Below are 16,306 nucleotides of genomic sequence, written 5' to 3' on the forward strand. Positions count from 1 at the left end.
CTTCTAATCTTGTATGTGGACTCGATAAGAAGAAGAAAATCAGGGAATTATTTCAGTTTTAGTCCTCTTGTGAAGCACATTGGAATGTTCAGGGTACTGTATAAATGCACATTTTTGTTGTTATACCATTGTACAGTTTGACAAACTACTTTGAATGTTCATTCAGTGAAGATACAAGCCACTAAGGAACACCAGATTACCATTTTGATTCACCAAAATTCTATCAAAGATCCCAGTGAGGCGACAGATCAGCAGAAGGCGGAAAGTTGATCCCCTTCTTTCAGTATCAGCCCAAAGTAAAGATGAACATCATTGGGAAATCATAATATTATGAGTTACAGCCTTCATAAAATCCATGTTCTGCTTTTCCATTGATTGTAATGCCTTGACATACATTGTGATGCAGACGTTTTACATTGAAAGGGTTCCCACCAGGTGATAATCGTCCATCTTTAAAATAATTCCACGTCTCTTATCTTATTATTCACAGTGAGTCAAATATCACTCTAGGGCAATTGTTATGGGGGCGTAGAAATGGGTAGAGCTGTATGTTTGGACTGTAGGAATTCAGAAAGAAGTTTGTAAAAGATTTCCTCAGATGTTGCAGTAAATGAATTTTGATTAGCTGTGACAAACTGGTCTCAATCTCAGCACTGAGTCAGAAAGTAGAGACATTAAGCAAATATTTTGCATTTGTTTTCACATTAGAAGGCATAATAAATGTAGCAGAAATAGAAGGGAACCAAGGTCTTAAACAAACTCAGGAACTTAAGTCAATTACTCTCGGGAAAGCACTGGAGATATTAAGGAGACCAGAATCAAATAAATCCTCTGGACCCAATAGTCTGCATTAAAGAGTTGTAACTAACAATAAAGGTAAAGACTATTCTAAAATTCCTGAGACTCTGGAATAGTTCCAGCAGACTGGTAGGTAGCAAATGTAGCACCACTATTTAGGAAGGTAAGAAAGAGAGAAAAAATAGTGAACTGGACAGGTTACCTTACCATTAGTTCTGAAAATGATGGAATCCATTAGTACGCTGTGTTAACAGAATCGTTCAAAAATAGCTGTTTTCAATTTTTGGACCAGGGTCAAAATAGTTTGTGAAGAAAACATCATGTTTGATGATATAACCAGAATAGATAAGAGGGAGCCAGCGAAAACCTGCATTTGTATATGTTATGATACCTAACAATAAGTCAATATAAAATATAAGGATTCTCTGGATTGGTGGCAATGTATAAAGCTGAATGGACAAGGGACAAGTGAGTTCTTTTCAGATTGCCAGACTTTCACAAGTGGGTTGATATATTGTACTTAATATTGATATATTGGCCTCAATGCCATGTACAACTTATAATAGACTTTAATGAATAGAGTGTAATGTCTAAATGTTTGCAGCTGATGGACCTGTAAGTGGTAAAGTGAACAGTGAGAGGGGTGCAGAAAGTTTTCAAAGTATACAGAAGTGAGGAAACAAACGAATGACAATTGGCAGATTAGAAATGAGAAGCTATTCACTTTAGTAGAAAGAAAGGAAAGGCAGAATAATTTTTAACTGGCAATAAATGGTAAATGTTGCTGTTCAAAGTGATCTTGGTACATCAATTCATGAACCACAAATAATAATCATACAGGTATAGCTACCAGTAAGGAGGCATATGGTATCTGCAAGGAAATTGGAATACAAGAGTAAGAAAGTTTGCCAGAGCATGTTCAAAATTTGTTGAAGTCACATTTAGCATAAAGTAGGCCAATTTAGTTTTATACCCAGAAAAAAATTTGCCTTGCATTCCATGCAGTGTATGTTCACAAGATTGATCTTGGGATAAGGGATTCGTCCTCTCATGGAGTGGAGTTTAGAAGAATGAGAGATGACTTTGTTGAGACAATTCCTTTTATCCCTTTAATCTATGTGATAACACAAAAACCAATGGGAATTATGGAAATGCTGGGCACCATTAAGCAACACAGGAATGTAAGTAAATAGCACAGAATAGGCTATTGTCAGATGTTCAATGCTGGTTACTTTTCTTGAAGCTTACTGTCCTTATCAAACCTAAAATACACACAGTAAAGATATCTCTGACACCTCTCTCCCCTTTTTTGTTGTATGTCTCCATCACAGGGTACAGACTATAACCTGACATCAACTATAAACCTACCTACTCCCACGGTTATCGTCTCTTCTGTGTACCATAGTTCTGCTCTTGTTCCCCCTCCTCCTAGATGGAGCAAGGATAGAGTTCCCCTAGTCCTCACCTTTCACCCCAACAGCCTCCGCAACCGACGTGAACCTGTCTCACCTATAAAGACTACTAGGTGTACCTGGATGGAGGCAAGGGGGGAGATATAGGGACAAATGTTACATCTGACATTTCTGTCACCTCCAACATCATCCACCACCAGTCACATCCTCATATCTCCACCCTTTTCTGCTTTCCACTGAGTTTGTTCCCTCCGCAACCTCTTGGTTTGTTCATCCTTTCCCACACGAACCACTTGCTCCCCAGGTACTTTCCTCTGCAAACGCAGAAGATGTAGCACATGTCCCTATTCCTCCACCCAGTGATACCAGCAGTTTTTCCAGGTGAGTTAGAGTTTCACAAGCACTTCCTTTAACCTCATCTACTGCAAATAGTGCTCCTGATGTGACCTCCTGTACATTGGCGAGACAAAGCATAGACTCTGCAACCCTTTCACTGAACACTTGTGCTCGATCCACCACGGCCTACTAGATCTCTCAGTTGCTAACCATTTTAACTCCCCCTCCCATTCCCACACTGACCTATCTGTCCTGGGCCTCCTCCATAGCCAGAGTGATGCCACTAACAAACTGGAGGAACGGCACCTTATATCCCACTCGGTTGGCTTACAACCTAATAGTATGAACATTGAATTCCCTAATTTTATATACCCCCCCCCCCCCCCTCTTCTGCACCTATATCCCCCCCTCTTCCCCCCACCACCCTCCCCTGTGCCCCATCTGGACTCCCATCTATTTCTCCCATCCACCCCCACCACTTTAACACTTGCTGAAATGTCAAAATTAATCAATTCCCCGTTTCCATGCCTATGCTCACAACAGTTTAAAAAAGCAATCCGTCTGACATTACAGAGATCACTAATGCTTACCTGAATTATGTTTGTCCCACAAAATCAGACTATGCCAATGATGATGATAAGCTAACTGATCAAAGAGAGGTGGGTAGATGATTGTGACTTGAGACATTGGCGCTATAAATAACAAAGTACCCGATGACTTATTTGGTAAAATGTACACTTCTTGCACACATCTCAGTAAATCCTCCTACTATATGTGTTGTTTTCAGATTCCATGTAAGTGAGGTGATATTCAATGAGATCCATCCTCTTTGGATGCGCTACAATTCTAATTCCATCCGCTTATCCTCTTCCATGATAATGGCCCGTAAGAAATTGCCCATTGTACTCCGAAGAAGACTTCACTATTTATGAGATGGGGCAGGAGGGAGAAATCTCTCATCAGTATCTACAGTAATTGTCAGCAGCAAGTTGAAGGAAGTCTATGCCTTGTTGGCTGTAATCAATTGAACTTTGATGCAGAACTCGGTATGGCTGCAGAATCCACATGTATTTCAAAAGACTTTCATTGTATTACTAGACCAAGAGCTCCCCAACGCAATATTGCATCACTCACCTGTTCCCCCAATGCAACCCGTTCCCCCAACAATCACCCCATGTGTGGGTTGGGGTCCGGGGGCCGGTGGGGTGGGGTGAATCACCCCGGTGTGGGGGTCATGGTCCGGTGCTGGTGCAGTGTGGTCAGTGACTGTGGGTGGGCAGAGGGACCAGACTGTCCCGAACACTGCTGCAGCTGACTGGGATGTTGCCGGGTTTTGTGTCCCTGTGTGTCCGGTGGCCGGACAGCACTGACCCCAGGGGGAGAGTGAGGGCTGTCCCGAGGGATCCGCTCCTTCCGCTGCTTACACCGGGTGTCCCTTGGTGCTCATTCACCCTCCAGCCCCGGGCAGTCGTGGGCAGGGACTTGCCCTCAATCCACTGGCACGCCGCTCAGTCACGAAAAACATTTGTAACTTCTCACTGTCTGTGAGGGGCAGTGATGATGGCGGTTTTTACCAGGTAATAACGTATGTATTGCATGTGTGGTACTGCAGAAGGCTTAAGTGACTCCGTGCATCACCTGCCTTGCGAGTACATTGTGACTCATTCGGATTTGCTGTTGGAGCGCTGGAGTGTCCCTCTCTCCCGGAGTGGGCCGGCCTGCCTTGTGAGTGCACTGTGACTTCATTAGGATTTTTTTTTCCAAAATTGTTGAGCTTTCGGGCTGTTTTTAAAATGTCAACGATTAATAACCGGAAATTTAGGTGGAAATGCGATGGGAGATGTTTATCGCCACCACAGGAAAAATGTGAATAGGGTGTGTGAGAATGGGAAGGCTGTGGTCTAGCGTTTGGAAGAAGATAGCAGTTAACCATTGACACAGAGACACAAACAATACGAAGACTTTTAGTTATATAGAGATTATATATCATATGTCCCAAAACGGAACAATTACATTTTTACCCGCAGCAGCACAACAGATATGTAAACCGTACTCAGTAAATACCAGAATAAACAACAAAAAAATCAATATTTCTAAAACTAACAAACAAACAATAAAAGTGCAACGATAAAAACAATGCCCCCAAGTCTATGTAGTTCGGACCTCATTTGGAGGTTGTAGTGTTTAATAGCCTGATAGTTATTTAGAAGAACCTGCTGCTGAACCTAGACATTACAGTTTTCAGGCTCCCCTACCTTCTTCCTGATGGCAGGGGTGAAATGAGAACATGGCCAGAATAGTGTGGGTCTCTGTTGAAAATGGTGGCATTTTTTAGGCATTTCTGATGCAAAGACCAGTTATCCTCTAGCGGCCTACAACAGGAAGAAGCCGGGGACTCTGGTGCTACAACTCACCGTCGCCGTCGCGGGGCTGGCCGAGTCCGGAACGGATGGAGCGGTGGAGGAGCGCTGCTGCTGCTGCTGCTGCTGCTGCTGCGGACCGACCGGAGAGTCGGAGGCTCCAACGACAGGTCTGTGGACGGCGGCACCGGGAGCCCGCGGCTCCCTGGAGGGAGACCGCTTTTCAGGGCTCTCGCAACGACGACTTCCCCCGCCCGAGTTGCGGGGTCGAAGAGCTCCTGGAGCGGGGCCTGACACCACTGCCCCGTGCGGCTTGGAATGGCCGCGGGACTCTGCGAGCACACGCCGGGGGCTCTAACACCAAGACCCGGTGTGCGACCTCGCACCACCCGGCGTGGCTTTAATGGCCGCGGGACAATCGCCATCGCCAACCGGGGGCTTTGACTTTGACTCTGACATCGGGGGGGGGGGGGGAGAGTGCAGTGGAGAAATAAGTTTATTTGGCCTTCCATCACAGCGATGTGATGGATGTTTAAGTAAATTATGTTGTCTTGGGTCTATGTGTTTGTATGTATGGCTGCAGAAACGGCATTTCGTTTGGACCTCAAGGGGTCCAAATGACAATAAATGTATCTTATCTTATCTTATCTTATCTTATCTTATCCTCTCCTGATTTGGTACATGGCTAGGTCAGGATTGGAGGGATATGGGTCAAATGCAGGCAGGTAGGACTAGTGTAGCTAGGACATGTTGGCCAGGTGTGAGCATGTAGGGCTGAAGGGCCTGTTTCCACGCTGCATCATTCTGATCACTCTAATCCTGACAGCCAATCATAATTAGGAATCTAGCCTATGCCAGAATGTTTTGCAAATGTAAAAGCAGGAAACATGAAACTGCAGCGAGGATAAATGAGCTCAGTTGATTTTCTATGGATGGACTACAGAATGAGCCAAAAAGGACGGCTGGAATTCAGGGAGACAATTTTGTGGCGGCAAACCAATATCCATTTTGCTGCCAAAAATGATTTTCACCCTGGTCGGTCATGGAATCCATGCCAAAACACAAACAATCCCAGCCAACTTGCTCCCTATGTTATCATGAAGAGAATTGAATCACTGTTCCCTCGACAGATATGAGTTAGTCCATGCTGGAAGTGAGGTAGGAGGAGTAAATACAGGTATTACATCTCCAACACATCATTCTCAGACATTATCGCCAACTCTAACATGATCCCACCCTTCGTCATATTTTGGAGCCACAGGGAATTGCAGATGCTGGAATCTCGAGTAAAACACTGAGTACTGGACTAACTCAATGGGCCAGGAGGCATCTTTGGAGTGATGCTTCTTTAGACTGATTGTAGCAAGGGAGAGAAATCTGGAAAAGAGGTGGGGGTAGGACAAAGCTGGCGAGTGAAAGGTGGATAAGGGTGAGGGGGGGTTGATTATTGCTAGATAGCTGGAGTAAGTGACAAATGCTAGAGATGAAACAGCTGCAAGGGGTGTCAGATAAGGAGATAAGAGGAGTGAAATATAAAGTCAGAGGGAGGGATATAGGTGGAAGGGAACAGAAGGGAAGGGACAGGACAGTGGGGAAAATGATTAGGCACCAGAGGGTGGAAGTGCGGCATAGGAAACAGACAGGGGGAAGGAGGGATGGTACTTAAGATTGGAGAATTCAACGCTCATACCATAAGCTACTCGAGTGGAATATGAGTATGAGGCACCGTTCCTGCAGTATGCATGTGGCCACCCTCTGATAATAGCGGAGAACCAACACAGAAGGGTCTGTATGGGGATGAGAAGGGCGGTTAAAATAATTAACAACTGAGAAATCCAGCAGGCCTTGGAGGATTGAGCCAAATGTTGGGTGAAATGGCTGCCTTGTCTATTCTTGGTCTCATTAATTCAAGATTCAAGATTCAAGATTCAATTTAATTGGCACATGTGCCAATTAAGGTACAGTGAAATTTGAGTTACCATACAGCCATACTAAGTAAAAAGCAAAAATACCCACAGCACATAAAATAAAGTTTAACATAAACATCCACCACAATGGAAGCAGCATTCCTCACTGTGATGGAAGGCAATAAAGTTCAGTCGTCTTCCTCGTTTGTTCATCCGTGGTCGGGGCCTTTGAACGGGGCCATTGCCGACAGACCGAGGTTCAAACCCTCTCGTTGGGATGATCGAAACTCCAGCATTGGAACAGATTGGAACATGGAGCTTCCAAGTCGGCTGCATCTTACTGGGGATCGCGGCTTCACGGTGTTGAAGTCCAGTGGGGGTAGGATCGTCAGTGTCGGAGCTCCAACACTGATGATCCTCAACAAAAGATCCCGGGCTCCGCGATGGTAAGTCTGTGCCGCACCCACAGCTTGAAGCTCCGGGCCGGTCTCCAAGAAAGGCCGCACCACTCCATGTTGCAGGCTGGAGGTGGGGTGGACGGAGATGCAACACGGAAAAAAATCACATCTCCGTCGAGGTAAATGACTGGAAAAAGTTTCCCCCGATACCCCCAGCACTCCCCACATAAACCATACCAAGAGACATTAAAACCAAACAGAGAAGCGACAAGACAGACAGCTGGTGAGGCAGCCATTACGGGCGCCGCACGGTGGTTCTACAGGCGCTAGCCGGTGGTCCTAATGTAAGGGAGACCACATTGGAAAGATCAAATGCAGTGGACAAGGCTTGAAGAGGTGCGTGTGAACCTCTTTCACATCTGTCCCAGCACCTGCTCCCTCATCCACATCCAGGGACCCCTCCAGGTGAGTTGGAGGTTCCCATGCACCTTCATCCGCCAAACAATTTCCCTCACCTGTAACCACCTATCACTCCCGCATTGATGCAATTTGATCTCCGTTCCATAACAGATACAGCCTGCACTATCCCTCTTGATAGTTATCACCCAACCTCGGATCCCGAGTGTCTGACAGACACTGCTCGAACAGATACAATGTATAACAAAGATGCATGGATGGATAGCAGCACTGGGAAAGTATAGGGAACAAACTTTCTCACCAACACAGATGTTGAAAGAAGGAAGACAGGGTGTCACTATAATACAATAAAAGCTTCATATATCCCTTTTGCTTGGTTATAATTGCAAATGACCTTTTATGGTCGGTGTTCCGGTGGCGGCGACCTGAATTCGGGGCTCGCCCGCGGGCCCTCTGGACGACATCGTCGGGAGCTCGCAAGTCACAGGTTGGTGACCTGTTTTTCCGGGGCTCCTGCAACTACAGCTGCATCCGCTGGACTGGAGGGCGGCAGCTTCGGCAGCTTCGACCACCCCGGGCCACGGAGCTTGAACCTGCCCGTTCGCGGACCTCGGTTGAGCCGCGGGACTGACTTACCATCACCCGGCGGGGTCACAACAACGGAAGCCTGGATCGCCTCAACGCAGAGGGAGAAAGGAGGGAAGAGACAGAGGCTTTAAGAGTTTTGCCTCCATCACAGTGAGGAGGTGCCTGGTGAACTCACTGTGGTGGATGTTAGTTTGTGTTTATTGTGTGTTTTTGTTATTTATTATCATATGTATGACTGCAGGCACGAAATTTCGTTCAGACCAAAAGCTCTGAATGACAATAAAGGAATTCAGATTCAGATTCAGAAGTTTTTTTAATTATAGAGGAAAGGTAATAATGTGTTATAAATTAGGGATGAATAGTACAGTGGGTTGTTTGATAATACATGATAAATCTGTGTTTGAAACATTTGTGCCTAAATTGTGCCCTATTTCAATCGCAGTCAAGTCTATCATGGAACGTTAAATGGAATAAATGGGTTGGCAATGACTGGTAACACTGATCTGCCATAGATATTTCACAAGGACAGTGACTAGAATGTCAGCACATTCATTCAATATGATGAGATCCAGCAAAAAATGGTGGAAAAGGTGGGTCACCGATGCTTCATCTGCCAACCCGTATCTCTACTCCATCCCCCCACTGGCCTCCACCAGCGACTATGCTTCTCCACCGCCCACCAGTGGGCCAGGGTTCCCTCACCTGAGTTCCAGACTCTGCAACAGGCCCACAACCTCCACGATGCAGACTCCGACAGCACGTAGTCTGACTCTGCTGGGTCCTACTGCTCCCGCCTCCTACAGGGAACCTCAGTAGTGATGGGTCTTCCACTTCCCCCTCATTTAACCAGGTTACCCCCCGACCACACCCCTCCCATACAATAGTCCTCTCGCCCCCTCTCCACTCTGAACACCCATCATCTCCCCAGCAGATCACGCCTCGGCCCTTGTCCACTCCCCGGCCCTCCTCTGACCCCAACCCCTACCCTTGTCGTGTCTTCACCATCCCTCCTAACCTCCCAGTTTCTGATATGGAACGACCTGTCCTCAAGAGAAGCCTCACCTTCATTCCCCTTTGCCCCCACCTCAACGGGTTCCGGGTCCGCCACCTTCTTCCATCGCCTCCATCATCATGCCTTTTTCTATGGGAAGGAGTCCTCACCACCCAGTGATGACCCCTTCTCCCGTCTCCACTGGTCCCCTCCTCTTGGACTCCCCAGAACGGCCTTCAACCCTCTCTAGACCTCTAACTGCCAATGTGACATCAACCGTCTCAACTTTGCCACTACCCTTACCTACTCCAACCTCACCCCCTCTGAACGTACAGCCCTCCGCACACTCTGCAGCAACGCTGACATTACTATCAAACCTTCGGACAAGGGAGGTGCCGTGGTAGTCTGGCACGCTGACCTTTAACGGGCTGAGGCCAGGCGACAACGCTCAGACACCTCCTACTTATCCTTGGACCATGATCCCACAGATTGGCACCAAGCCATAATATCACACACCATTACTGATTTCATCACTTCGGGCTGTCTGGCTTCCACAGCCTCCAAACTTATCGTTTCCCAGCCCCGCACAGCCCGTTTTTACCTTCTCCCCAAAATCCACAAACACAACTGCCCTGGCAGACCCATTGGTCCTGCCTGCTCCTGTCCCACGGAAATGATTTCCACGTTCCTCGACCTCATCCTATCCCCCCTGGTCCAATCTCTCCTGACCTATGGCCAAGATACTTCACATGCCCTTCATCTCTTTAATGACATCCGCTTTCTGAGCCCCCACTCCCTCATCTTTACAATAGACATTCAGTCACTCTACACCTCCATCCCCCACCAGGAAGGCCTTAAAGTCTTCCGTTTCTTCCTTCACCGCAGAACCATCCAATTTTCCTCTACTAACGCTCTACTCCGCCTAGCGGAGCTGGTCCTCACCCTCAACAACTTCTCCTTTGACTCCTCCCACTTCCTCCAAGTCCAAGGCGCAGCTATGGACACCCGCATGGGCCCCAACTATGCCTGCCTCTTTGTAGGGTATGTTGAACAATCCCTGTTCCAGGAGTACACGGGCCCAGAACTCTATCTCCATTACATTGATGACTGCATTGGTGCTACCTCCTGCACCCATGGACTTTATCAATGACACCACCAATTCTTACCCTGCACTCAAATTTACTTGGACCATCTCCGACACCTCCCTCCCCTTTCTTGATCTCACAGTCTCCATTCAAGGAAATAAACTATTGACTGACGTATATTACAAATCCACGGGCTCTCACAACTATCTCGACTACACTTCTTCCCGACTCCATCCCCTACTCCCAATTCCTCAGTCTACGCCACATCTGCGCCCAAGCTGAGGTGTTTCATACTAAAACATCCCTCTCCCATCATAGATGAGGCCCTCACTCGTGTTTCCTCGGTACCCCGCAACTCCGCCCTTGCTCCCCCTCCCCCTAGTCGCAACAGAGACAGAGACCCCCCCTCGTCCTTACCTTCCACCCCATCAGCCATTGCATACAACACAGAATCCTCCAAAATTTCCTCCACCTCCAACGGGACCCCACCACTAGCCACAGTTTCCCTTCTCCACCCCTTACAATTCCCTCCGCCACTCCCTGGTTAACTCATCCCTTCCCACCCAAACCACCCCCTCCCTGGGTACCTTCCCCAGCAACTGCAGAAGATGCAACACCTGTCGCTATACCTCCTCCCTCGACTCTGTATCGGGACCATGACATTCCTTTCAGGTTAGGCAGAGGTTCACTTGCACCTCTTCCAACCTCATCTACTGTATCCATTGTTCAAGATGTGGACTCTTGTACATCGGCAAGACCAAACACACACTGTGTGATTGTTTCATGGAACATCTTTGCTCAGCCCGTCTGAACAGACGCAAATTGGAGGAACAGCATCTCGTCTTTTGCTTGGGCAGTGGTATGAATATTGATTTCTCTCGCTTCAGGTAGCCCTGGCGTTACCTCTGTCTCTAGCTCTCCACCACCCAAGTCGCACAGCTTCCTTTATTATTGTAACTTTTTTGCACATCTTTCATTCATTGTTATTTATCTCTCCACATCACTGTCTGTATCCCTCGTTTCCCTTATCCCTAACCAGTGTGAAGACGGGTCTCGACACGAAACATCACCCATTCCTTTTCTCCAGAGATGCTGCTTGTCCCGCTGAGTTATTCTAGGTTTTTGTGCCTATCTTCGGTGGGAAAGTTCTGTTTTGCTTGAGGGTTATCTCAAATTAAAGAGCGTTCCTTGCAAGTTCCTGTCCATTTGCAGAACGTGTAAACAAATACAAATGAATCGTAAGGAGCTCAAAACAAGGTGTGTCTTTATTCAATGGCTCCTCACAGACTGCACTTCAGAACTTTTATAAACATTATGGCTTCCCAGAGAACATTTAGTCACGTGATGCAAACCTTAAAGCAAAATTATTGTTTACAGCCGATATTTCATACACTACATTCCTTTAGCATTTTTAAAGAAGAAATAGAATAGAAGCACATCATCAGCCACCCTCTACTCTTCCGGCAATGATTCATATATCTCAACGAGGATTCCTGCCATTTCATCTGTAGCTTCCCACAGTGTACTTGGAGATATCTGATCATGTCCGATAGATTTATCTACCTTCATATATTTTAAGACACCCAGAACCTCTTCAACACTAATAGGGATTGTGCTCAGGACATTGCTATTAACTTTCTCAAATTGCCTAGTCTTCATATTTATGTTTAGTTTAGTTCAGTTTAAACTTTAAAGATATAGTGTGGAAACAAAGCCCCTAGAGATGGGGATATAATTATGACTTTCAAAAGACATGTGGACAGATATATGGATAGGAAGGGTTTAAAGGGATATGAGCCAAAACCAGGCAATGGGACTAGCTCAGAATGCCAAGTTGGTCAACATTGACAAGTTGGGCCCCAGGGCCTATTTCCATACCGTACAGCTATACATCTATGTGACAGGGCTGCTGCATCCACAACTCTCTGCAATTTGTTGTGGCCTTAGTCAAGACTGTTGTCATACTGTTATGCATCCTGAAGAAGGGTTTCGACCCAAAACGTTGTCTATTTCCTTCGAGTCTGAAGAAGGGTTTCGTCCCGAAACGATGCCTATTTCCTTCGCTCCATAGATGTTGCCTCACCCGCTGAGTTTCTCCAGCATTTTTGTCTACCTTTGATTTTCCAGCATCTGCACTTCCTTCTTAAACATGCATCCTGATTAGTTGCTTTCTGTGATTCATCTTTACAAAATTGAGATAATTTGAGAAATTGATCCATTTGTCTCTGGAGACATGCCGAATTATTGCACTGGTCTCACGATATACCAAGGGCAAGGATTATTTGATAGCACTCTCATGATGCACCTTGCAATACCTCAGTACACTAAAGATAGCATTCTCCTGCCACTTATAATTAGTGTTGCCCTTCAAACTCTGTACAACTTAGAGTTATATCCCTGAATAAAACACATTTGGTTTGACCAATGTGGACTGCGCCATGCAGACAAGGATAATTTCCTGTTGATATTAGATGATCTCAACTGGGGTGGCCTGGGAATGATTGGGCAATCAATCAGAACGGTTCTATCCCAGATAAAAACCGGATCAGGCATGGGACCAGCAATTAGAAACTTGTTGGTGCTTGCTGTCTTGGCTCCGGGAAGAGGAATTAGCACTTCGAGGAGATATCTTGAGGCAACCAGTTCAGTCAAACAGTAACTTAATTGAACATCTCCCTTCTGGGAGGTACTGGAGTGCAGCCAACACATCAACTAGCACCCACTACAGGAGAGGAGAGACACTTGGAATAAAAGAAAACTGAAAGTTAACACACAAATTACCCAATCAATACGTGATCAAACGTCCAGGTTGTCTGCAACAGTGAGCAGGTCTTAAGGAGTAGTGGGGGGTGGGAAATGTTTTCAAACCAACGTTTTGCAGTGACATTACAGAGAGAAAACTGAGACGTTTATGTATTTTTCAAGTGTAACCATCCTCTCACAACTCTCCTAAAGTCTTAGAGATATGCAAAGAATTCTCTCTTTGTCAGTTTCTCGAAGGGTCACTGTGTTTTATAAATGACTGTGTACTGTAGCAGAAAGCAAGTTGTCATTGTTGCAGCCAGGAGCCTGTATTGAAAAGGGTTAATCCTATTCTCCACAGATAGGACAAACGCTACCTTTTCTCCTTCTCGTGTGTGAAAGGATTGTACTGCGGAGCTGGGGGGTAAGAGGAGGTGCCGGGAGATTGGAGCCACCCCTCTCTTTCAGTTCCCTTTAAGAGCTATTGTTAACTAGGAGTGAGTGAGAGATGGAACCTTCCAGCAAACAGTGGGTGTAACGCGAGAGCTGCTAATTGAGATTTCTAATGCTGCTGACCCCTTAAGGGCACAAGCTCTGGCAACCAATGCTCCAGTATCTTTGCTGGCAACTCTGACTCTGTCAGACAGCGTGCCCAGAGAGAGAGAGAGAGACTGACTGACTGGGGTGCTTGCTGTGCGCTCTCCATTCCCTCTGGTGTAGAGTGTGAGTGCACACTACACTGAAACTGGACAGTGTTACCAGGACCAGCACGGCTTTAGACTGAAATACCTTCTCTTATGCGTTCCAAGTGTGTTTGCGCAGTAATCACCCAGAAACATCCCTCCACCCGCCGAGATCTTTGTGTTGTTTACTTTTGGATTTAACTGTGCAGTGCAGCACATTTGTGACGGTCAAGGTATGCAGTCTGGAGGCTCGGGTAGGTTGTTATCAGGTACTGGCGACTCCTAACCCCACCAACGGTTTACAAATCGCTTAAGATTTGTGTTTCTTTGCTGCAGTGGTAATATTTCACAGAGATCGCTGCCACCAGCGGAGCAGTGAATATTTCTGGGATTCAGCGGCCAGCATTAAGCGAGTTAGGGACAGAGATTGGAAACTTGGAGCACAGACTCTACTCGGTGTCGTTGTGCTGTGCCCATGCTGTTCCCCTCTCCCTGTGCATCCGTGCCACCCGCCGCACACTCGCACAGGTGACTCTTCAGATGTGCTTGAAACTGACTCGTCCCGCCCGATGCAAAGGTACTTGAAGAATTTCTGGAAGCCTTTATCCTGGCACGGTGTCCCGAGGGGGACGGCAATTGGCGGGGTTTAATCGTGCATCGTCACACGAGTACCTTGATGGAGTGAGCCACTGTGGAGCAACTATTGTAGCCCAGCACCGAGCCGTCACATTGTGTCATTGTCCAGGGACCGCTCACAAGACGCTTGTAGAGGTAGGCTTAATACAATGAGCAAGCTGGGTTGAAGTTCTCGTTTGTGTGTGATTATATGTCAGTGTTTATGTACTTGATTGTCGAGGTTGTAAATGGAGATACATATGTGCAGACTGAAACCTCCTGGTCGCTGTATTATAAACTCGGAATAGACGACGATCTATATAGCAGAGTGTGACTAGCTGGCTGTGTTGTGCGCGCATGATTATCAAGGGCGGATTGACCATAAAGATTTCCCTCCGAGTGCTTCTATACCATAACCCAGTCTTTTCTCGTCCGCCGATATTATTGCAAAACAAAAAAAATAACTAGGGGACTATCTCCGCCTGGTGAAGTTTCAATTTGTCAGTGTTCAGTTAACAGTCATGTAGTGCCGTGTGGCTGGCAACATATAGATAATGTCATACTTTAGTGATTTGGTTTTGGGATCGAAGTGCAATGGGAAAGAAAGAACAAATCAACAGAATCTTCATATTTAGGCACATAAAAGATATGTCATACAGCACGACAGCACAGCAGGGATCATTACATAATTTATTGAAAGAGCGTGTAATCCAGTTCTCAAACCATTGCGATGTGCATACCCGAGCAGTCAATTTGACAGATTTTGATTGAAGAACAGTTCTTTTTTTTAATATATTTTCTAATTACACAATCCAGTCATAAAATAGTAACGTTTCCATCATCTGGTAACTTGATGTAATTTAAAACAGGGTTGCCATAAGAAATCTAAAACGTGAGACAGCATTAAATTGGGAAGTCTGAAGCAGGGTCTACAGGACCTAACCCGCGGAGTTACTCCAGCAGTCTGTGTTTTTTTTTTGTAAACCAGCGTCAGCAGTTCCTTGTGTCTTTAAAGTGGAAAGGTGAGCGTTTGGTTCAAATAAAATATTTTTGACATGGTTGACTCCTCCTTTGATTCATAGATTAATTCCACAACTCAATGATAGTTTTAAGGAACTTGCAGAATCAAATGAGTTTCAGCTAATAACCACAAAGCTATTTTTTTTTCTGATTACAGTTAATTATTTTTAAAAGCTCCCAACTTCACATCATTATAATATCTAATTATTTCCAGGATTTTATGTCACCACTGTTTTATTTAAAAAAAAACTTCATATGTTGGACATTAGTTGAATTTCCTGCTGTCAGTCTTATATACACAATATATTTGTTGCATCATCTGCATTTACTTTGGTTACACAGAAATATTACTTCTTGGCTGAACTTCCGTGGCCATGATCTAAATCATAAAAATGTGTCTATCATGATTTCACAGTAATAATACTTTCTGGCTGTACTTTCACCCCAAAAGCTGTGAGCTAGTAATTTGAATACCACTCTGTGAATAGGTCTCATTGCAACATTGATTATGTAGTGCTGATTCATTCCCTGCACAAATCTGCCCCCAAAATCTCATAACTTGTTTGTATATATATTTATGGCCTTCCTTTTCTCGCTTTAGTTCAAGAGGTCTCAAATCTTCCTCTGTTCTATCAGAGAGTTCTAAGTCAATTCTCAGGAAAATTATTTCAATGAAGGAACAATAATGTAGTTTTACAATAATCGCTGCCTTGCATTGAGAAGTTAACTGAGACCGAACTTAATAAGATAGGATCATTTGGAATTTAATGAGACGATGGGTATAAATCAAGAGTCTCTGCTTCTTCAAGGTACTCACAGAAAATCAACTTCCTTAGAGGAAGTGGATAGACCCCATCAGAGGCCAGGGGTGGAATGACGCTTCTTTCAGTGCAATTTACTTGCTTTCTAAAAGTACCTCCAGTGGGGAAGTAAATATAGCATGTGTTCTCGTAT

At 45.5% G+C, this 16,306-nt stretch overlaps 1 protein-coding gene across 2 annotated transcripts in view; it reads left to right on the top strand.

The window, feature by feature from the left end:
- Nucleotides 1-12,967: 12,967 nt before the first annotated feature.
- The window catches only part of LOC129701606 (fibroblast growth factor receptor 4-like), a 54,696-nt gene continuing 51,357 nt past the window's right edge, over nucleotides 12,968-16,306 (top strand). The window contains exon 1 of one of the 2 annotated variants that reach the window (XM_055642901.1): nucleotides 12,968-14,488. The gene's annotated coding sequence lies outside the window, so the exon portion shown is untranslated. The remainder of the gene's footprint in view (nucleotides 14,489-16,306) is intronic. The other variant, XM_055642902.1, reaches the window with a different exon arrangement.

This window comes from Leucoraja erinacea, chromosome 11 (assembly GCF_028641065.1).
Source record: "Leucoraja erinacea ecotype New England chromosome 11, Leri_hhj_1, whole genome shotgun sequence".
NCBI lineage: Eukaryota > Metazoa > Chordata > Chondrichthyes > Rajiformes > Rajidae > Leucoraja > Leucoraja erinaceus.